This window comes from Lutra lutra, chromosome 1, assembly GCF_902655055.1.
Source record: "Lutra lutra chromosome 1, mLutLut1.2, whole genome shotgun sequence".
NCBI classification, from domain to species: Eukaryota; Metazoa; Chordata; class Mammalia; order Carnivora; family Mustelidae; genus Lutra; species Lutra lutra.
Window position 1 is genome coordinate 109,262,660 of NC_062278.1, and position 23,226 is coordinate 109,285,885.

General features: G+C 37.7%; 1 protein-coding gene across 5 annotated transcripts in view; it reads left to right on the forward strand.

The window, feature by feature from the left end:
- The window catches only part of MAP3K13 (mitogen-activated protein kinase kinase kinase 13), a 165,270-nt gene that overhangs the window by 25,263 nt on the left and 116,781 nt on the right, over positions 1 to 23,226 (forward strand). The window contains exon 1 of one of the 5 annotated variants that reach the window (XM_047732103.1): positions 5,407 to 5,831. The exons of the other annotated variants lie outside the window; for them this stretch is intronic. The gene's annotated coding sequence lies outside the window, so the exon portion shown is untranslated. Of the gene's footprint in view, positions 1 to 5,406; positions 5,832 to 23,226 lie in introns of those variants that run through there. 5 annotated transcript variants of the gene reach the window in all.

Sequence of the window (23,226 nt, forward strand, 5' to 3'; positions counted from 1 at the left end):
GGGTTTTAGTTGTACAATACAATTCTGGTATTAATGCCTATGTTTATAGTATGTGTGTAATATAAATTAATATGGATCTGTATATATGTATGCATATATATGGTGTTGGTTGGTTCTTAGTATATCATGTATTCATCATTCTCAAGGAGTACCGGTTAAGTATTTGCATATAATTAACACTGTGACTTCCATCTAAGCATGTAATTAAGCTCTAGCTACAGACATAAAGGATAAATAATAAATGGTTACATAAATAGCAATAGCAAATAGTGGTAAATATGATAAATTCAATATTTTTTCATTATTTTTCTCCTTGGAATGTGAAATATTTATTACAATTTGCCATGTGAGGCCATAGTTCATAAAGTTATTTTTTAAATTATAGGTATCCTGAATTTCAATAGCAAGGTGACATTTCAGCATTAGAAGTGGAGAATGAATCTGTAGCTATAGAAGTAGGAAGGTGACCTCCTATAAAGACATTCTGTGCTTGGGACGCCTGGGTGGCTCAGTTGGTTAAGCAGCTGCCTTCGGCTCAGGTCATGATCCCAGCGTCCTGGGATCGAGTCCCACATCGGGCTCCTTATTCTGTGGGGAGCCTGCTTCTCCCTCTGCCTCTGCCTGCCACTCTGTCTGCCTGTGCTTGCTCTCTCTCTCTCTGACAAATAAATAAATAAAGTCTTAAAAAAAAAAAAAAGACATTCTGTGCTTGAAATTTTGGGATCTGTCTTCAGAGCTCATGTAAATTTTGCATTCTTCAGTTCCCATATATTTTCCTCCAAATAAGACTGATGTTGCATACACATCTGCCCTGTAGTTTCATATACCTTAGTTTGAGAAGCATGAAAATAAATGTAATCCCATTTCCTAAAGGCCTTTAAGTTAGAAGTGCTTTTCTTGTAAGAAAATTGTGACTTCTGAAATCTGGGTTCTATTTAGGCTTTCCTGAAAGTGAAAAATTTCTTTTGAGCAACCTCCTTTGCTGTCAGCAATTTCTCCCTCTTTAACTGTCTTGTGGATTTTTGTAGATATTCATAGTTTGAACAGTACATTTGATGGAACCCTTCTTCTTTGATCTTTCTTTTGTCTTGGTTTCCAGGAAATTGCCCTGTCCTGCTTATTCTCAGTACCCTTTGACCATTCCTTCCCTGTCTTCTTTGCTACTCGTCTTCTACTCTAATTGTGTTTCTGGCCCACGGCTCAGTTTTAGCTTCTCCTTCCTCTGTCTCTGTCACCTTTCTCAGCTATCCCAGTTCTGTCTTCTCACCAAAATACTCACCCTGTAATATCCAGATGCCTTTTGGACAGTTGAGCTTGGCCATTTTAGGGTCACTACCTACTTGGCATTTATAAACTCACATCCCTAGGGCCTCGCACAGAGCCTGGCATGGGGAGGGGGGTACCAGCAAATAATGAATGAATAAAATGAATCTCATTCCCCTTTAAACAAACCACCTCCTCTCATTTTCATCTTTTGTCAATGGTATCACTGATCTTATCTCTGCTCTCTGCTCTTGTAAATATTTTGTTCATTTTTTTCTTTTGAAATGTATCTCATATCTGCATTAGTTCATTTCATTGTATTTTCATGACTTTTACCCCAATGCCTCATGCCAAGATTACTCCCACAGGTTCCCATCTGGCATCTTTGGTTTTAATCTCTCCTCTCTTCAAGCCATTGCCACTGTAGCCACCCTAACAAGTTTTTGAATGTTAATTTATTTCTTGCTGTTGTTTTTTTGAAATGATTTTTATTTATTTGAAAGAGAGAGAGAGAGAGAGCTAGCCAGCAAGCATGAGCTGAAGGGAGGGGCAGCTGAAATACTTGTGGGAGCTGTGATTCTGTCTTCCAGGTTTAGTGTTGCATTAGCTTTTTATTTGTGTATAACACCCAGTGCTCCATGCATGGAGCACTGGGTGTTATACACAGAGAGAGGGAGAAGCAGACTCACCACTGAGCAGGGACCCTGGGATCATGGGATCATGACCTGAGCCAAAGGCAGACACTTAACCAACTGAGCCGATCCCTGCCCCAGACACCCCAATTTTTCTCTTGTTCTAATAAAATTTTTTATTTTTGAGATAATTTTAGGTTTTTAAAAAGCTGCAAAAATAGTACCTTCACCCAATTTCTCCTGATGTTAACATCTTTCGTAACTATGGCTCATTTGTCAAAATTAAGAAATTAACATCGGTGCATGACTCTTAACTAAAATCCAGACTTTTAAGTTTTCACCAGATTTTTTACTACTGTACTATTCCTATTCCAGGATGCAACATTGCTATTTAGCACATCTATCAAAATTTTTAATAGTTAATACCAATTTTGGCAAGAATTCAGAAAGGACAAAAGGATATAGAAGTTTCCTTCCTACCTCTGAACCATATCTATTCTGTCTCTTCCCTATAGATAACCCAGTGTTTCTGGTTTCTTGGATATTCTTCCTAAGAGATTCTCTGAGGACACACACACACACACACTTTCAAACATATACAAATAGTTGCATTCTAAATATACTGCTTTCTTTCTTTTTTTTTTTTTTAAGATTTTATTTATTTATTTGACAGAGAGACAGATCACAAGCAGGCAGGGAGGCAGGCAGAGAGAGGAGGAAGCAGGCTCTCCGTAGAGCAGAGAGCCCAATGCGGGGCTTGATCCCAGGACGCTGGGATCATGACCTGAGCCGAAGGCAGAGGCTTTAACCCACTGAGCCACCCAGGCGCCCCTACTGCTTTCTTTTTTTAACTTGGTATAGTTTCATCACTTTTTATCAGTAACACAAAGTTGCCTTTTTGAAAAATTTCAGGATCCTATTGGGTATCTGTTCTGCAGTTTGATTTGCCAGTTCCCCACTGATTGATATCTTTTACTTTCGCAAACAGTGCTGTAGTGACCACCCACGAATATGTGTCATTTTACATGGGTATGTGTCTAGTTATTGCTGGGTGGAAGGGTATATGCAATCATAATTTGATGGCCAATTTGCATTTTGGAGAGTTCCCACCGTTTTATCTTCCATTATTTACCCATAAGCTCACCAATGTTGTGTCTTAATAGACTTTGAATTTTGCCAATTTGATAGGTTAAAGTATAGTTTAAAATTATGTCATTGTACTTTCAGTTTGCATTTGTTTTATAGTAAGTTGGAGCATCTTTACATATGTTTAAGAGCCGTTTACATTTTCTTCTGTGAACTGTCCATATACTTTGCCCATTTTTCAATTAGGTTGTTAAAGCATTCATTTATTAAGTTGAAGGCCTACTCCTCTTTTCAAGACTTTACATCGTAGTTTCAACCCCAGTTCACACTACTTTCCATAACCACTACTGCTCTGACCAGTCTGGTTTTTATACCCTCCCAAGGGCACACTGTATTCATTCCTTCCACCACACCATCTTCCACTTACATCTCTCCTTCTGAGACAGAAATTATCACTTCCCTCCATTGGATAAACTTTCCTTTAACTTCAGGTAAACTTCTGGAAACAATAATTAACTGATAGTTTGTGAACTTTTAAAAAAGGAAGTGTTAATCATTAAGAGACAGCATTGAACCAAAAAAACTCCTTTCTTATCAAACTAACCACATCTCCATTTCCAGTAGAGTTCTAGTATGCTGTGGACACATCTTCATTAAGTCATTTTATTCTCTTGATATGTTTGAGAAATTTAAAAAAAAATAAGTTTATGAGAGTAAGTGTTTTGTAGCTGATCGAACTTGTGTAACCAGAGAGTTTTGATTCATGGATCAATGTCAAACTGAGAGTATTTTATAACAAAACTGTTCTCTATTTCAGAACTTTGTTCTTGATTTTGCTGCTCAATATTTGTTTACTAATAATTTGATGAATACATGGGAATTAAATAAATGAAGTTAGGCTTAAAGAGAATACTTCCTATGACAGTACAGAGTTATGATTGAACATTATCTTAACAGTTTGGAAGGATGGGCTAAAACTAATAAAGTGAAATTTTTCAATTGAAGTGAATATAAAGCTCTACATTTCATCCCCAAAATTAGTGGAAAGAGAGAATGAGGGTAGAGTCGGGCAGCTGGCTTGATATAGTTTGTGTGACAAAAGTCCACCAACTTAAGAATATAATGTGTTAAAATTGAAATCTTCAGTTGCCTTTATTAATTTATAAAATTATAGCATTAGATTAAGGAACTTAGTAGTCCCATCAGAACTCATTTGGAGTATAGTATTCAGTTCTAGATATTATATTTTCAAAGGAAATTAACTTTGAAATTAAAGTACCTGTATTATATTTCTATTGTTGTCATAACAAGTTATCACAAATTTAGCAGACTGAAACAAAATAACACACTTTCATCATCTTACAGTTGTGAGGTCAGAAATCATCACAGATCTCAATAGGCTAAAACCAAGGTATCATCAGTGCTGTATCCCCTTCTGGAGGCTTTAGAAGAGTCTGTTTTCCTGACTTTTCTGGCTTCTAGAGGTCCCCTACTTCCACCCTTCAGAACCACCAGAAGCAAGTCCAGTCCTCCCATCACTTCTCTCCGGCCACAGCTGGGAAAGGCTCACTGCTTTTAAAGATTATTTTTTTTTTTAAATTTATTCAACAGACACGGATCACAAATAGGCAGAGAGGCAGGCAGAGAGAGGGGAGGAAGCAGGATCCCCACTGCACAGAGAGCCCAATGTGGGGCTCGATCCCAGGACCCTGAGATCATAACCCGGACCGAAGGCAGAGGCCTTAACCCACTGAGCCACCCAGGCGCCCCAGCTCACTGCTTTTAAAGGATTCACATGAAAAGATTGGTCCCATCTGGATAATCTCCCTGTATCAAAGCCCTTAACCTTAACTGCATTGACTAAGTCCTTTTTGCCGTGGAAAGTAACATGTTCACAGATGCTGGTGATGAGAAAATGGACATCTTTGTGAGGGACCATTATCCTGCCTCCCACCGTTCCTATCGCAGGGGATCACCAGGATCGTGACGGGGCTAACTGGATAGAGAAGCAGATTAAGAAGAATTGAAGATGATCCCCAAGTATGTTGCCTAGGAGAGAATGAGATAATGTTTATAAAGTGATTAGAGCAGTAAGTGCATAATAAATGGTTTCTGCTTCAATGGCTAATGCTACAAATTACAGAAATACAGTAGCTCAGAAGGGAAAGAAGCTTAGGGATGTGGAAGGGGATGAAGCAATGGAACATTTTATCTTGCATAGAACAGAATTTGGGATCCAAGTTCTCACTTTACTCTTAGGGAAGCAGGTGGTTTCAATGTCAGAAAACAACTAAGTTTAACAAGAACTCTGCATGGTTCCGCTACCTGATAAAAGAGGGAGAATGGAGTTGATGCGGACTCTGAGAAAGAAGCAACTTTCTGGCCTCTTTTTGCCGTGACTGCACGATGTATAGATTCTGGGGAGGAGAGAAAAACTTTCACGAAAGGGAGAAAGCACTGTTTTTGAAGCTCAGAGGACGACTATATTAGTTTTTCTCCCCCAGGAACATATGGGAAAGAAATGTCCTCTGAAACCAAAGCCCCACTGTCGGAGACGATGAGATTTCTTCAGGCTTTCACTGTGATCTTTACATTTGTCTCTTGAAACACGTTGCTCTCCACCTTCAAGAAGCTGCTGATTCGTGGTGGTCAAGCAGTAGTTAAATCAACAAGCCCTCCCACCTTGCTCCAGCTGGCTGGTAGCTTCCAAGGCCACAGTGAATGTGTATCAGTGTGAACCTGATCCAGAAACCGCCAGGAAGGGAACAAAGTTTAGTCTGTGAGGAAATAGGCGGCTGCCGGCTGCCGGTAGTTTCATACCGTCTGTCCAGATTTCAGGCTTGCTTTGGTGTAAGTAATTTTTTAAAAATATATTCGAATATAAAAAGATTGTGAGGATAATTCCCATCTGGGATTAAATTAAGGTCCTGCCGGGTGCTAAATCTTGTGTTAAGTAGACCTACTTAAAAGAAAGTTTCAGCATTTCACAAGTAGTTTTATTTTTAAAAATGAAAAGGAAGACCATGAGGTTTACAGCAAGTGTTCTGCTAAAACAGGTCCTGCTTGTGTTGGATGGTTTTTAATGTCTTGTCTTTGGTTCAGTGAGGATGTTTATGGTCAGAAAATAAAAGTGAACAAATGTGCATGTGGTGCCCAGAGTTTATTTCTAGATAGTGCTTAGATTTCTCCCTCATGTTCTTTCCAGCGGCTTTTCCTTTAGTTTAGGTTCATGTTACAAGTTTATGTTAGCAAATATATAATACTTTCAGCTAGTTAAACTGGAGGTTTTGTGGTTCAAAGAAACGAATGAGAATAAAGTAGAATCGAATACAGTGTAATAAGCTGTTGAGAGCCTAGATTTAAGAGCAGCATAAAGTGTTTTCAAAGAGGAGGAACTTTGGGAAATAGATGGAAAGGGCAAGCAGCTTTAGGAATTTCACACAACCTTGGAGAAATCTGTTTTTAAGATTTTGACATGTGTACTAATTTTCCAGACTAAATTCCCAGTACAATGGCCTGTAAAATAAATTTCCTATATGAAATTGGAATTGTTGTATCTCAGCTGTTGAGGTTCTATGTTGAGATAAAGATTCCAGGAGCTACACACATTGTTACGCAAACATCGACTTTATTGAGTATGAGAATGTTAAGGTTGCATTTGGATTTGGAGAAGTTGATATTTTCTATTTCTCTTTTGCCACATGTATTTAAAAAAAATTCTTGGTACAGGAAAATTTTGTGACTTCGAATCTAGAAGCAAAATTTGATGTTATTAATATACACAAGTTATAAATGATGGCTGCTAGCCTGTAGCCTTTCAAATGGATCAAGGAGTGCTGAGGACGTAGATTGTTTGCGTACAAGTACACTGGGTTTCCCCTTTCCTCTGCCTTCACCTCCGATCTACAGTCTGTCTCCAGCCTGTCTCACATTCCTGCAGAGCCCAGATGATGGTATTGGGCCCAACTGACCTTTGGTGGGAGAGAAGCTCAAGATACACGGTCCTAAGTGGATTCTGGGACTGTAATGAAGTAAAACCTTTACTCATCCTTTAACTTGCTGAATTTCTATGACTCTAGGTTCCTGAGCTTATTAACTCCTCCCACTCAATAGCCTCTCCTGGGCCAGGTTGTTGGTTTATGGGACAAGAGTTGGGGGAAAGGGTCCTAGGAAAGCATGGCAGGTGACACTATTTCCAGAGAAGCAGGCATTTCACTGCTTCCTTCCCTTCACTCTTTTAACACCTGGAAGGCCATACAGGTGTGCACTGGCTGACTCTTAAATCCAGACACTTTTGGATTTTAAAATTTGTTTTCCTATTTTTTAAATTTATTAATTTATTTTTTATTTAAGTTCAATGAATTAACATATAGTGTATTTTTAGTTTCAGAGGTAGATTTCATTGACTCATCGGTTGTTTCTAACACCCAGTGCTCATTACATCACCCAGTTACCCCATTCCCTTCCCCCTCCAGCAATCCTCTGTTTGTTTCCAATGGTTAAGAGTCTCCTATAGTATGTTTTCCTATTTTTAGTTGTTACATTTTGATAGTTTGATAGTTTATATCCAAGCCTGAGGTCTGGGTGAAAGCCCCTTGGGTGTTAGGAAGGGACACAAGGCCACAGATGAAACCTTGATGTACTGCTTCCAGATGAAAGGGACTTGGGACCTCAAATAAACTCTGAGCCACAGGTGGTGCTGTCCTCACCCCCAGGTGTCTGCTGAGCATGCCCGCTTCCTGTTATGGGAACGGATTTGTGAAGGCTGCTCCTTTTCTTTTTCTTTTTTTTTTAATTTCAGCGTAGTTAACTTAGTGTTATATCATTTCGGGTGTACAATTCAACAATTCCATACATCACTCAGTGCTCATCAAGATAAGTGTACTTTTAATTCCCTTCACCTGTTTCACCCATCCCCTACCCACCTACTTTCTGTTAACAGACTCAGCTAAGAGTCTGTTTTTTAGTTTGTCTACTTTTTCTTTGTTCATTTGTTTTGTTTCTTAAATTCCACATATGAGTGAAATCATATGGTATTTCTCTTTCTCTGGCTTATTTCACTTAGTATTATACTCTCTAGATCCAACCAAATTGTTGTAAATGGTAAGATTTCATTCTTTTTTTATGGCTGAATAATAATAGATAGATAGATAGATAGAAACAGACAAACATGGTGTGGCTCTCTTCAAATTAGTGTATTTATATTCTTTGGGTAAATACCAGTCATGCAATTATTGGATCATAGGGAAGTTCTGTTTTTTATTTTTTGAGGAACCTCTATACTGTCTTCCATAGTGGCTGCCCCAGTCTGCATTCCCACCAATAGTACACAAGGGTTCTTTTTTCTCTACATCCTCACCAACATTTGTTTTTTCTTGAGTTTTTGATTTTAGCCATTCTAACAGGTGTGAGGTTCTATCTCATTGTGGTTTTGGTTTGCATTTCCCTGATGATGAGTGATATTCAGCTTGTTTTCATGTGTCTTTTGGTCATCTATATGTCTTCTTTGGAGAAATATCTCTGTTCATGTCTTCTGCCAATTTTTTAACTGAATATTCGGGGTTTTTTGGTGTTGAGTTGTACAAGTGTTTCATATATTTTGGTCACTAACCCTTTATTGGGTATGTCACTTGTGAAAATCTTTTCCTATTCAGTAGGTTGTCTTTTGGTTTTGTTGATTGCTTCCTTTGCTGTACAGGAAATTTTTATTTTGATATAGTCCCAATAGTTTATTTTTGCTTTTGTTTCCCTTGCCTCAAGAGATGTTATGGCTGATGTCAGAGAAATTATTGCCTTGGTTCTCTTCTAGGATTTTTATGGTTTCGGGTCTCACATTTAGGTCTTTGATCTATTTTGAGTTTATTTTTGTGTATGGCATAAGAGAGTGGTCCAGTTTCATTCTTTTGTATGTAGCTGTCCCATTTTCCCAACACCATTTGTTGAAGACACTTCTTCTCATTGGATATTCTTTCCTGCTTTGTAGAAGATTAATTGACCATATAATCATGAGTTTATTTCTGGGCTCTTTATTATCTTCTATTGAACTATAGGTCTGTTTTTGAGCCAGTACCACACTGTTTTTTTTTGGTTTTTTATTTGTTTGTTTAAAAGATTTTATTTATGTATTTGACAGAGAGAGATACAGTGAGAGAGAGAACACAAGCAGGGAAAGCGGGAGAGGGAGAAGCTGGCTTCCCACTGGGTAGGGAGCCTGATGTGGGGCTCCATCCCAGGACCCTGGGATCATGACCTGAGCCAAAGGCAGATGTTTTAACGACTGAGCCACCCAGGCGCCCCTGTACCATCCTGTTTTGATTACTACAGCTTTGTAAATTAACTTGAAATCTGGAATTGTGATATCTTCAGATTTGCTTTTTTTTCTCCAAAGATTGCTGTGGCTGTTTGGGGTCTTTTGTGGTTCCATACAAATTGTAGGATTGTTGGTTCTAGTTTTGTGAAAAATGCTATTGGTAGGGATTGCATTAAATCTGCAGATTGCTTTGGATAGTATAGACATTTTAACAAAAATTGTTCTTCCAATCCATGAGTATGAACTGTCTTTCCATTTCTTTCATCAGTGTTTTATCAGTTTTTTCACAGTATATGTCTTTTACATCTTTGGTTAAGTTTATTCCTAGGTATTTTATTATTTTTGGTGCAATTGTAAATGGGATTGTTTTCTTAATTTCTCTTTCTGCTGCTTCATTATTAGTATATAGAAATGTAACAGATTTCTGTACATTGATTTTGTATTCTATAACCTTACTGAATTCATGTCTCAGTTCTAGTAGTTGTTTGATGGAGTCTTTCAGGTTTCCTACATATAGTATTATGTCACCTGCAAATAGTGAAAGTTTTACTCCTTCTTTACCAATCTGGATATCTGTTTTTCCTTTTTTCTTGTCTGCTTTTAAAATTCTGTCTTTATCACTACTTTTTGCCACTTTAATTACTATGTGTCTTAGTGTGGATTGCTTTGGGTTGATTTTGTTGGGGGATCTCTGTGCCCTCTGGATATGAACTTCTTTCCTTCCCTAGATTTGGCAAGTTTTCAGCTATTATTTCTTCAAATACATTTTCTGCCACCTTTTCTCTCTCTTCTTCTTCCAGGATCCCTATAATGTGAATGTTATTATTATGCTTGATGGAGTTGCTGAGTTCCCTAAATCTATTCTCATTTTGCATTATTTTTTCTCTCACCTGTTCAGCTTTTCTGTTACTCTTTTTTTTCAGATTGCTGACTCATTCTTCTGCTTCTTTTAGTCTGCTACTTATTCCATCCAATGTATTTTTAATTTCATTTATTGTATTCTTCTTCTCTGGTTGGTTCCTTTTTTATCTCTTAGCTAATGGTCTCATTGATGTCCTCCACTTTTTTTCTTAAGTCCAGTGAGTATCTTTATGACCATTACTTTACCAGACATACTACTTTTAATTCTTTACCAGACATACTACTTACTCTGTTTCATTCAGTTCTTTTGCTGCGATTTTGTCCTGTTCTTTCATTTGGTACATATTCCTCTGTCTTCTCATTTTTGTCTAACTCTCTGTGTCTGTTTCTGTGTTTTAGGAAAGTCCGCTGTGACTCCTGCTCTTGAAAGTAGTGGCTTTATGAGGAAGAGATCATGTGTGCCCTGCAGTGCAGTGTCCCCTGGTCATGAGAACCTGGTGCTTTAGGGGTGTCTCCTATGTGTGTTGCAAAAGCCACTTTTTCCTTCAGTCCAGTCATCTTCAATGGTTCTCTTTGAACATTGTGGGCAATCTAGGGCTGCCTTGGACTTCAGTTTAGTCAGATCAGGCATTTGCCAGAGATGCAGTAGCACCAAACTGCAGGGCACTTTCCTTTTGTTGTCCTCTGAGAAGCTTTCATTGGTGGAAGGGGCCTGTAGCCAACCAGTTATCTGCCCCAGTGCACTTGTGGAGGCCACAGTCTGATTCATTTGTGTGGTTATCTTTCCCTATTCCCAGGGCAGGAGTCTCTCTGGAGTGATGCTGGCCCCCATCAGGGCTGCTTGTACACTGATAGCCTTGTGGCCTAGTTTGAATGGGCTCTAGCCAAAAGCCTATCAGAGAGGGCAGCTCCACAACATACTCCAGGGCAGGGCTATAGCACCCACAAGGTTTGGACACAGGGAAGAAGGAATGTGCCTCCACTGCTGGGATGGGGCTGGCTGGGCTGATCCATAAAACACTCAGGTGTGGGGTGTGCAGTTTTAACAAGGTGTGTGCAGAGCCTCTGCTAAAGGGGACCCACTGCTAGTGCTGCCAAGACTGAGGCCCTGGAATATGCATGGGTCAGGGGACATGCTGTTTGCAAGGGTTTGCTCAGGGCTTCTTGGGGACGGCATCTGCAGTCCCGGACAGAGGCAAGCTTGACCAAATGGGTGGGGGATGGCTCTTGGTGTCAGCAAGTTAGGTAGTAAGTGTCCGTGTTGTGCTGGTTCCTGCAGATGGCAGTGTATTTATGCTGGGGTTGGGGTGGGTGGCAGGTGAGGGAAGTGGCACCTGCCAGCTCTTTTGTTCCTGTAGGGGTCTCCCTGTAATCCCTAACTCTGGGACAGGCTCTAATATGAGTAAAGAACTCTCCCTGCCATATTCCCCAGGTGTTTTTCAAACTGCTGCTTGTTTGTTGTGCTGTCTCTCTAAGGGCAGGGGCTCAGTTTCCCATCACTTTCCAGGCTCTCCTAGAACTGAGATTTTTAAAATTCTAGGCTTTAAGTCCTGCTGGTTGTAAGTGCTCACAAAATTTGGCCCCTCTAGTTTTTCCAACCCAAATATTATGAGGATTCATCTGCCCCATGCAGGCTTCCCAGTGTCATAGTCTATTTCTCTCCCTTCTCTGAGTTCTCAGGTCCTTCCCTCTGACAGTCCCTTGGGTCCCTTGAGGTTCCCATGTCATTTCCACCCTTCTTACCTTCTTTGATGTGACCTCTTCTTTACATTTAGTTGTGGAATTTTTTCTGCCAGTCTTTGGGTCATTTTCTGGGTTATTTATACAGATGTGAGTGTCCTCTAGTTGTGTCTATGGGACAAGGGGAGCTTAGGGTCCTCCTACTCCACCTTCTTCCCAGCCTTCTGGGCCCCTTTCAGATATTTTTAAAAACCTTCAACAGCTGCCTGTAACATCCAAATCCTTGCCCTACAAAGCCTACATGATCTGCCTTCTGACCATCTATTTAACATCATTGTCTACCATTGTTCTCACACAGATTGCTCCAGCTACTTAAGTGTTTCTATTGCTTCTGATCAAACTTTCTTGTGCCTCAGGGTCTTTGGTGCCTGGAAAGCTCTTCCCCTGTATTGTTTCTTCCTTCTCTTCAATCAGATCTCTACTCAAACACCTCCTCTTCAGAGGCATCACTACCCCGCTTCCACCACATCACTCATCCTTTACCTTGGTTGACTTTTAACCATATTGGCACAATTTAATTCATATTTAACCATATGGTTCATTTTAACCATATTGGCACAATTTAATTCATTTTAATAAATATATTTTTAGGGGTGCCTGGGTAGTTCAGTTGGTTAAATGGCTGCCTTTGGCTCAGGTCATGGTTCCAGGGTCCTGGGATTGAGCCCCGCATTGGGCTCTCTGCTCAGTGGGGATCCAGCTTCTCCCTCTTCCTCTGCCCCTCTCCCTGCTTGTGTTCTCTCTCTCTCTCTGTCAAATAAATAACATCTTTATATATATATATATATATATATATATATACACACACACATATGAGATTTATATATATAGATATCAATATATATAGATAGATATAGATAAATATAATTATATAGATATAGATTTATATATACATACACATATATATGTACACATACACATGATATATATAGTTGAATATATATACTATTTATATTCAGAATTATTTGTATACGTGTGTGTATATTTTTTATAAAATCAACATATATATTCTTTCGCACTAGAATATAAGTTCTATGAGGGGGGCAAGAACTTTGTCTTCTTCAGTGCTATATTGCCAGTGTCCAAAATAGTACCTACTTGACATATAGTAGACACTTAGTAAATATTCATTTTATTAATATATTAATGTCAGTTAGTGTCATTACAATTTATTTTTAAGAATAGGAATTTTTGGATGCCTGGGTGCCTCAGTCATCGAGCATCTGCCTTCTGCTCAGGTCATGATCCCAGGGTCCTGGGATCAAGCCTTACATCAGGCTCCCTGCTAGGCAGGAAGCCTGCTTCTCCCTCTCCCAATCTCCGTGCTTGTGTTCCTGCTCTCGCCTTCTCTCTCTCTCTCTCTTTCTCTGTCAAATAAATAAATAAAATCTTAAAAAAAAAAAAAAGGATAGGAATTTTTCATTTTTTGAGTAGGTGATTCCAAAATATATAGAAAAGTGTACTTTTAAAAAAAGGTTTATTTATTTATTTTAAAGAAAGAGAGAGAGAGAGAGCACACACATGGGAGGGCAGGGGCAGAGGGAGAGACAGGCTTAAGCAGACTCCACCTTGAACACAGAGCCTCATGTGGGACTCAATCTCATGACCCTGAGATCATAATCTGAGCCAAAACCAAGAGCTGGACTCTTAACCACCTGTGCCACCTAGGCGCCCCATAGAAAAGTGTACATTGAGGGGTGGCTTGGTCATTAAGCATCTGCCTTCAATTCAGGTCATGATCCCAAAGTTGTGGGATCAAGCTCCACATCAGGATCCCTACTTGGCAGGAAGCCTGCTTCATCCTCTCCCACCCTCCCTGCATGTGTTCCCTCTCTTGTGGTGTCTCTCTCTGTCAAATAAATAAATAAAATCTTAAGAAAGAAAGAAAGTATCCATTGAAACATCTTCCTAATCCAGTTGGTCCCTAATCCATTCAGTTCCCATTCAAGACCCCAAACTACTATTATTTTTCCATGTGTCCTTCCAGAGTTTCTTGTTGTGTATGCAAGGAAATAAAAAAGTATGCACAGATTCTTACTTTTCTCTTTTTATTAATACTGTTATACATACTGTTCTTAACTTTTTATATTACAGATTAAAAAATTAATAATCATATCCATATGTAGAGCGTGTCCTCATTTTTAAATAGCTGCTTAGTATTCCATTGGGTGGACATATTGTAATTGATTTAACCAGTCACCTAGTGATGGGCATGTTGGTTGTTTTCAGTATCTTCCTATTGTAAACAGTGCTGAAGTCCATAACCTGTGCATATACAATTTTATACATGCATACTATATCTCTGATTAAATTCAGAGAGTATGATAGGTGCCATAAATACTGCTTAGTTGCCTTCCATAGGGATTGTACCAATTTGTACTCCCCCAGCAATGAATAAAAGTACTGTTTCCCATAACCTTGCCAGCTGAGAGAGTTGTCCGACTTTTGGATTTTTGCCAATCTGATGGTTAAAAAATGGTTTCAGCATAATTTTTTTAAGAATTCATAATAAAATTTATGTTAAAGTTTTAAAATTTTTTAAAATTTTAAATTGTGATAAAATACATATAAAATTTGCCATCTTAACTATTTTTAAGTGTTCAGTTCATCTGTGTTAAGTATATTAACGTTGTCATGAAACAGGTCTCCAGAACTTGTTCACCTTCCAATCTGAAACTCTATACCCACAAAATAACAACTCCCCGTTTCCTCCTCCTTCCAGACCTTGGCAACCACCATTCTCCTTCCTGTTTCTATGAGTTTGACTGCTTTAGATATCTCATGTAAGTGGAATCACACAGTGTTTGTCTTTTTGTGAATAGCTTCTTTCACTTAGTGTCAAGTCCTCGAGTTTCACCTGTACGGTAGCAAATGACAGGATTTTCTTAGCTTTTAAGGCTGAATAATATTCCCTTATATACCACACTTTGTTTATCCATTCATCCGTTGATGGATATTTGGATTGTTTCTACCTCTTGGCTATTGTGAATGATGCTGCTACGACTATGGGTGTGCAGATATCATTTTGAGGTCCTGCTTTCAGTTGTTTCAGAGGTGAGATTATTGGATCATGTGGCAATTCCATTTTTCAATTTTTTAGGAACTACTGTATTATTTTCCATAGAAGCGGCATCATTTTATCATTGTTTTAATGTGTATTTCTCTCATTATGAGTCGGGTGGAACATCTTTTCATATTTGGAAGAAACCTGCCCTTTTTTCTGTAAATTGTTTATATCTTTTGCCCTTGATTGGATTTTTTTCCTATTAGTTTGATAACATTTTTTTTTTTTTACGCCTCTCAGTTTTCCAAATTTATAAGCTAGTAGTCATTGGTACAGGTTTGGGTAAGAGTGCCTGAGGTTAATAGTTGTGCAATCTTGATTGGGCAATTACTGAACGTTTCTGAGTTTCAGTTTTCTTACCTGTAAATAGTAATAACAATGAGTTCTTATAAAGTTTAATTAGATAATATATATTAAGTGGTTAATATAGAACCAGTATGATAAGGCAAGAAAAAGAAATAAAAGGCCAATGTTCAGAAGGGACGCAAAACTATCATTATTCACATATGGTGATTGTGTACCCAGAAAAGCCTGTAGAATCTCTAAAAATACTTTGCAATTTTGCAAGGCCATAGGTTACAGTCAATATAGAAAGTTGCATCAGAAATAATTAGAACAGCTAAAACAATTAGAAAATTGATTAAAATATCACCACTGAAAATATTAAATACATAGCAATAAATCTTTAAAAAGAGCACAAGGACCTCTATACTGAATACTACAGAACATTACTAAGAAAAATTAGAGAATACTGAACTTAAAGGCTCAATATAAATTCCATGGGGAATTTATGGCTAGCCTCAGTTGGTAGAGCATGTGACTGTTAACCTCAGGGTCCTGAGTTCAAGCCCCACACTGGGCATGGAGCCTACTATAAAATCAATCAGTCAGTCAGTCAGTAAGTAAATCTTTAAAAAGCAAAACATGATCATGGATTATAAAACTCAAAATTGTTAAGATGCCAATTTTCCCTAAGTAAATGTATGGATCCATTGCAGTTCCTATCAAAATTTCAGCAGATGTTTTTGAAGAAATTGTCAAGCTGATTCTAAAATGTATCTGATAATGCAATGAACATTGCATAGCTAAAACAATCTTGAAAAGGAACAAGATGGATGATTTATAGCATGTGATTTCAAGATTTAACTGTAAAGCTATTAACCATAACCAACAATGAACTGTTACCCTAAGAATAGATGAGTGCATCAGTGGAGGAGAATAGCACATCCAGAAATAGACCCACACACATAAGGTCAATTGATTTTTTTTTTTTTATCAAGGTGGCAAGTTCATTCAATGAGAAAGGAATTCTCTCTCTCTCTCTCTCTCTCTCTCTCTCTTTTTTTAAAGATTTATTTATTTGAGAGAGAGAGGGAACATGGCGGGGTCAGGGGAGAGCAGAGGGAGAGGGAGGGTGAGAGAGACTCCCCACTGAGCATGGAGCCAGACATGGGGCTCCTCCATCTCATGACCTGAGATCATGGCTTGAGCTGAAATCAAGAATCAGACACTCAACCAATTGAGCCACCCAGGCGCCCCAGAAATAGAGTCTTCTTAAACTTGTTGCTGGATCAAATTGGATTTTCTTATGGGAAAGTAAGAAAAGAACTGTCACATCTTTATCTGTCTATACAAAAATTTAATAGACATTGATCATAGATCTAAACATAATAATCAGAACCAGAATGGTAGGGGAAAAAAATGGAAACTATCTTTGCAATCTTGGGTATGCAAAGATTTCTTGAACAGGACACTAAAAGCACCAACCATAAAAAGTAAATAAAATTAAATGAGTTTATATATTTATTGTAAGATTTCTCAGGACCTTTAATATGTTAATGTTTCTAGTAAGAGGGTCATGCAGCATTACCCTACATTTTTGACCACAGAGTCCTTTTTTCCCCCCCCATTTAGAACATTCAACTAAACTGCAGGAGTCAGTATGCCAAAGAATATACTTGGAGAAGTTGTTGCTTTGGTTCTCTCCTCAAAGCATACTACTTTTGAGAACTCTAATAAATGAAAGATCAGTTTCCCCCTCTTTAGTATAAATTAATGTAATTGCGGGGCGCCTGGGTGGCTCAGTGGGTTAAGCCGCTGCCTTCGGCTCGGGTCATGATCCCAGGGTCCTGGGACCGAGCCCCGCATCGGGCTCTCTGCTCAGCGGGGAGCCTGCTTCTCTCTCTCTCTCTGCCTGCCTCTCTGTCTACTTGTGATCTCTCTCTGTCAAATAAATAAATAAAATCTTTAAAAAAAATTAATGTAATTGCATCTATTTTAACAACCAGAATAAAGAAAACCCTCTGCCAAAAGAACTGTGACCACACTTTACTCCAAATTGACTGGTCAGCCAGCCAACTGTTGGAGTTACTACTACCGGTAGGATTCTAGGTCAGTGTCCCGTTCGATTGGAATTTACCATAGTAAAAGGAATAAAGAGTGGTTGAAGATGCAAATCACTTTGCCTTTTCTCTGCACTGGTTCCATGTACTTGTTTGGTCTGCTCTGCCCTGCTTCTTCACCATCTGTCAAACTCCAGCATGTTAACCCTCACTCAGATGACTCAACTCCCCACAGTTCCCAATTGCTTGAAGGTCTCTTTTCTGTGGCATTTCTAGTCTCTGACTCCCTTCACTGTCCTAATCAGATTCTTCTACCTGCTGTTGCTGCCCATGAACTGATTTTCATGGAAAATGGGTTTTCACATAAGAAGTAGAGAAGAACCAGAAGAGAAAGTAGAAGGAAAACAAAGTCAAACTCTACCTAAACCAAAATTTAGCCCAAGACTCTCCCTGTTAGGAAAAGCGATCTCAAGAAGAAGTCAAAATGGTATGTAATACCAGTGGAAATGTATAAAGAACAGAAAGTTTAAGGAAGTGTCCTATAATATCCTGGATTACGTTTTTTTAAAATGAACTACTGTAATAGATATTAGTTTGTCCTGAATGTGGAAAGCTAATAATAACCAGATATAGAAACCTCATCTGTGTCATCTGAAAAGAGTATACTAGAAAGACTAGAAGTTAAGTAGCTTTAGTTTTAAATCTGCCACTAATTTGCTTTTTGATGACAAGTAAATATATTCTTTTAAAGACAAAAAGAATATGCTCTCCCCCTCATTGCAAATATATGTATGTATATATTTTTGTGTGACTCTATACATATATGTACACACATACCTACATACATAACAGACTCTGTCACAGATATTTTTTTCGTGTGCTGTCTCATTTAATCATTTAATCTGTCCATATCTCCACTTCCTCATCTGGAAAATGAGATAATAATAGCTCAGTCTGCCTTCCTCATGGGACAACAAGTGGAATGATAATCAGATAATAAAATAGATTCCTTTGAGCATTATTCTGGAATTTAAGGAATAAATCTTGAATGTCATATTGTGTGTGATATAAACCAGTGTTTCCATAGCAAAATGGTATGATGGATCCTGGGAAAATCCATTTCAAAATGTACTTGCAGTACACACTTGGCAGAAACAATTTACACAGGATGTTTTATAGACATCAGAGACAATTATGGAACACCTGGAAAGTATGGAACAACCTTTTCTGTGCTTCTCAGTGAATGCGACACAAAGTAAACACAGCCCTCGTCGTACTTTATGACACACCTAATCAAAGAAAAACAGTCAAGAGAGATACCTAGGCAAATAGGTAGAGGCAGAATAACAGTGTGGATGACAATAAAAAGAATTTTACATTCGAAATTGAAAACCACTTTTCAGTCTGTATTAAGATAGGATAAACAGAAGGAAGGAGGAGTACCATGGAAGGCATCTGGGGCTGCAGGGGTCAATTAGATGGATACTTATTTAACTCTGCTGCTGCTTAACCTGGCCCTGGGAGCTGAAAGAAACTTGCTCTCTTTTCTAGCAGCCTGATCCTTTATTATAATCAGAATGGAAGGTTTCAGAGGCATTGAGACTCACCTCTGGGCTGTCTTTCCATTGTCCCTACAGCTTTCAGAATTTAATAAGATGATGGGGGTGGGAAGGACAATGGCTGCCAACTGTCTAGGAAACTACAAGCTGTTCTCACTAAAGTTCCCTTAGGACGAGGGGATCGTATACGAGCAAACGAGTTTGTCAAAGGAAAACCAAAAAAGTTACTAATTAAAAATTGAGGGGCACCTGGCTCGCCCAGTCGGTGGAGTGTTTGACTCTTAATCTTAGGGTTGTGAGTTTGAGCCCTGTGTGGGTGTAGAGGCTACGTAAAAATAAAATCTTAAAAAAAAAAATTGAAAAAGGCTGCGTATATAATCTATTATCCTGAAAATGACTAGATAAGAAGGTCCATTGGAAGAGACATGAAAAACAAAATGGCTTATATGGCTGCTTTGAGAAAGCAAGTTGCACATTAGTAGCAATAAATAGCAAATTGGACATCACCGACCTATAGGTAGGTGTTAATAGTGCTGGTTCACTGAACAAAGAAAAAGAAAACATGATAATTTTACAACCTGGTACAGAAGTTACCTTCACTCAGTAGCATGACTCTTATGTCTGTCGAATGAATTTTTCAATTTTGGCATTTATTTTTTATTCCTAGCTTTTGCTTTTGATTCTCTTTTTACTTTGATGCTCTTTTTTTCTACTAGATCCTTTAACAGAGGCAGTTATTGTGGTAGCAGTTATAAGAGTCCGTACATAAGTGAAAACTTGTAAACTGTAGACCATAAAAGTCAATTTTACTATGTGTTAATTTACAGGAAAAAAAAGCTATGGTCTGTTCAAAGCAAAAATAATAATGTACAGCAGGGTTAAGAGCATATAAAGAAGTAAAATATATACCAACATGAGTATAAAGGGTGGGGATGAAGTAGTATGATATGAGGTAGACTGTAGTGTGTTAACATTATACAACGTAGTCTCTAAAACAGTGGTTCTCAAAGTGTGGTTGTTAGACCAGCAGCCCCACCGGTCCCCTGGGAACTTATTAGAGATGAAGTTTTCTTGGCGCCACCATAGACCTAACTGAGTTACATACTCTGGAGGTGTAGCACAATAATCTGTGATTCTGATACACACTGAAAGGTAAGAACCAATGCTTTAGAGCAGTGATTGGGAAATTTGGGGGGTGGATGTTTTCTGTAAAGGGCCAGATAATAAATATTTTAGGCTTTGTGGGCCATTTGGTCTCTGTGACAGCTAACTCTGCCTTTGTAGCACAAAAGCAGGCACATAGACAGTACATAAATCCGTTAATAGGGATGTAGTCTAATACTGTTACTTATGAAAACAGGCCTGCTAGATTTGGCCCATGTACTACAGTCTGTTGACTTTTTAGGGTATCCATTAACACATACAGGTACATGCACACATACACATACAGAGATACAGTTATAATGCCAAAAAAGAAGTAAAATAAAATACTTAAAATACAGATCATCCTAACTTTGCAGTGTGGGACCATAAAAATGATCATGCAAGTCAAAATCATGCAAAGTATTTTTAATATAAATGGGAAAAATTTTGGTTGTTCTGTGACTCTGAAAAAAAAAAGTTTTTTGTCAAAACTTTTGGTGGGGACAGAAGGAAAAGGATATTTTATTTACTGGGAAGGTCCATTAGATAAGTTTCTAGGGTCCTAGAAATGTTCTAAATCTTGATTTTGCTGGTAGTTACAAGGATGTATAGAATTATTTGCATTCATTAGATTGAACACCTGAGACCTATGCATTTCATGTATGTAAATTATTATCAACAAAAAAATTTTTAAGTACAAATTAAGGGTCTGGAATAAAATTTGCACTTTATATTAGGTAACATCCTTATTTCAGATAAAATAAGATAAATTATGAGGAATAAGTGTAAATTCTTTTGGAAGAAAGATGAGGCAAACAGTCCAGGAAGAGGAACCATTTGTAACACTTGGGAAGAGGTATGGGAATTCATGACGCTTGGGAAAAATGGCTCTATGTGATAGAGAGCCATTGAAAATATTTTCATGAGAGAATTGAAATAATCAGACTGTGTTTTAGAAAGATCACTGCTATATGATCCGAAGGGGAAAAGAGAAGTAGGGAGATAAAGAGGCTACTATCTTGGGCAAAGGCTCCAAGAATTAAGAGTAGGGCATAAACCTGAATGATATTTAGAATCAGTTGGGTTTAGTGACTGACTAGATTTATTAAAATATTACAAACATCTGTGAGCCAGGCATTGTGCTTTGGGCTGCCATGCCTTATCTTGTTTAACCTTTACAAAAACCATATAGGAAGGTATTACAATTACAATTACAATTACAGTAACCTCATCTCCATTTTATAGATAATGCCACACAATTCATCCAAGTGGCCTCATAGCTTGAAAGCGGCACAGCCATGGTTTCTAAAATATACTTTCTTAGTAATGAATTGTGGGTATTCTGAAGATAATTTATTTCCAGTTGCTAACACAATACAAGAAAAAATAGGGAAGGCTAATTTCCTGACCAAATTTAGAAAAGCCAAGCGAATTGTAAAATCAAAAGAAACACTTGATTTAAGTAAATCCTTGGGACACAAAATCTAGGCCATATTTTCAAAGGAACAATTAAATAAAATTTCATATAATTATATTCCTTTTCTATATATGGCTCCCAAAATCTTTAGTACCAAATATTAAGTTCTTTAGTGTACACAAGAAAAAAACATATAAAATTGAAATCTTATTGCAGTATCACTAAAAGGAATTAATATTTCTTTGCATAAAATATAGAAAAACACTTGTCATAAATAATGCTCAGAAATATTATAAACCAGAGATTAAATTTAACATCCTATGAAAAGCCTTTTAAAGTACTGCTGGAAGAAAGCTACATTGAGTTAAGTTCCTCAAAAAGAAAATAGATATCAATGATGCTAATACATTTTAACATTTAACAATATAATTTTAAAAATACCCAATAAAATTTTCCAAACATTTTTAACAGTGTTCCTCAAACTAGTTAAATTAGTTAAAAATATGCAGTATCGGGTCCACGTGGGTGGCTCAGTCAGTTAAGTGTCTGCCTTTGGCTTGGTTCATGATCCCAGAGTCCTGGGATCAAGCCCCAAGTCAGGCTCCCTGCTTAATGGGGAGTCTGCTTCTCACTCTGCCTCTCCCCCTGGCTTGTGCTTATTCCCTCTCACTCACTTTCTCTCTCTCAAACAAATACAATCTTGAAAAAGATATGCATTATCAAGCAAATTATCATTCAGTATCTCTAATGAACATATACTCACTGATGAAAACTCACTAGAAAAAACCCAATAGTAGAAAGTGGTTTAATATCAGAAGAAGAGAGAACGGAAAACAGTGTAGAGGTTCCTCAAAAAATTAAAAGTAGAACGACAATACTATCCAGCAAGCCCATAGTGGTTATGTATCCAAAGGAAATGAAATCTAGATCTTGAAGAGCTATCTGTTCTCCCATGCTCACAATAGCCAAGATATGGAAACAACCTACATGTCCATCAGTGGATGAATGGATACAGAAAATATGGTGTATATATACAATGGAGTATCATTTAGCCACAAGAAGGAAAAACACTGCCATTTGTGACCACAAAGATGAATCCAGAGGATATTATGTTAAGTAAACTAATTCAGAAAGATAAATACTGTTCTATCTTACTTACATGTGGGATCTGAAAACATGGAACTCAGAAACAGAGTAGATCAGTAGTTATCAGAGACTGGGAGGTAGGGAAGATGGAAGATATTGGTTAAAGGGTTAATTGATTGTGGTTATCCTTTCATAATGAAAATATATATCAAACCGTCACCTTGTACACCTTAACAATATATAATTTTTATTTATCAATTAGACCTCAATAAAACTCGAAAAAAGTTTTAAAAAGAAAAGTTGGCTATGAATTTCATAACAAGATATGATTTATTTAATATTATAAATGCTGTTTTAATATATTTGATAGACTACAACATATTTTTTTCAGAACTTGTAAATAAGAACAAAATAAGTTTCCTAATTTATTAAAATCACACATACACAAGTCTTTAAGTTTTCCAAAGCATGGGAAAATGTTTATGTTTTAATGTTAAGTTTAAAATGCAAGATACAAAACTGCATAAAAACCACAATCCTAGCTACTTAACAAACATGCAATTAAAGGACTGAAAGGTAATGTACAAAAACATTAACAATGGTTATTCTGGGTGACTACTTTTAATATTTTATTTTTAAGAACAGAAAGAGATCATTTTAAAAAGAGTCCACACCAACCTCTTTGGGAAACTGGCAATATCTATTAAAGCTGAACAGGTACCT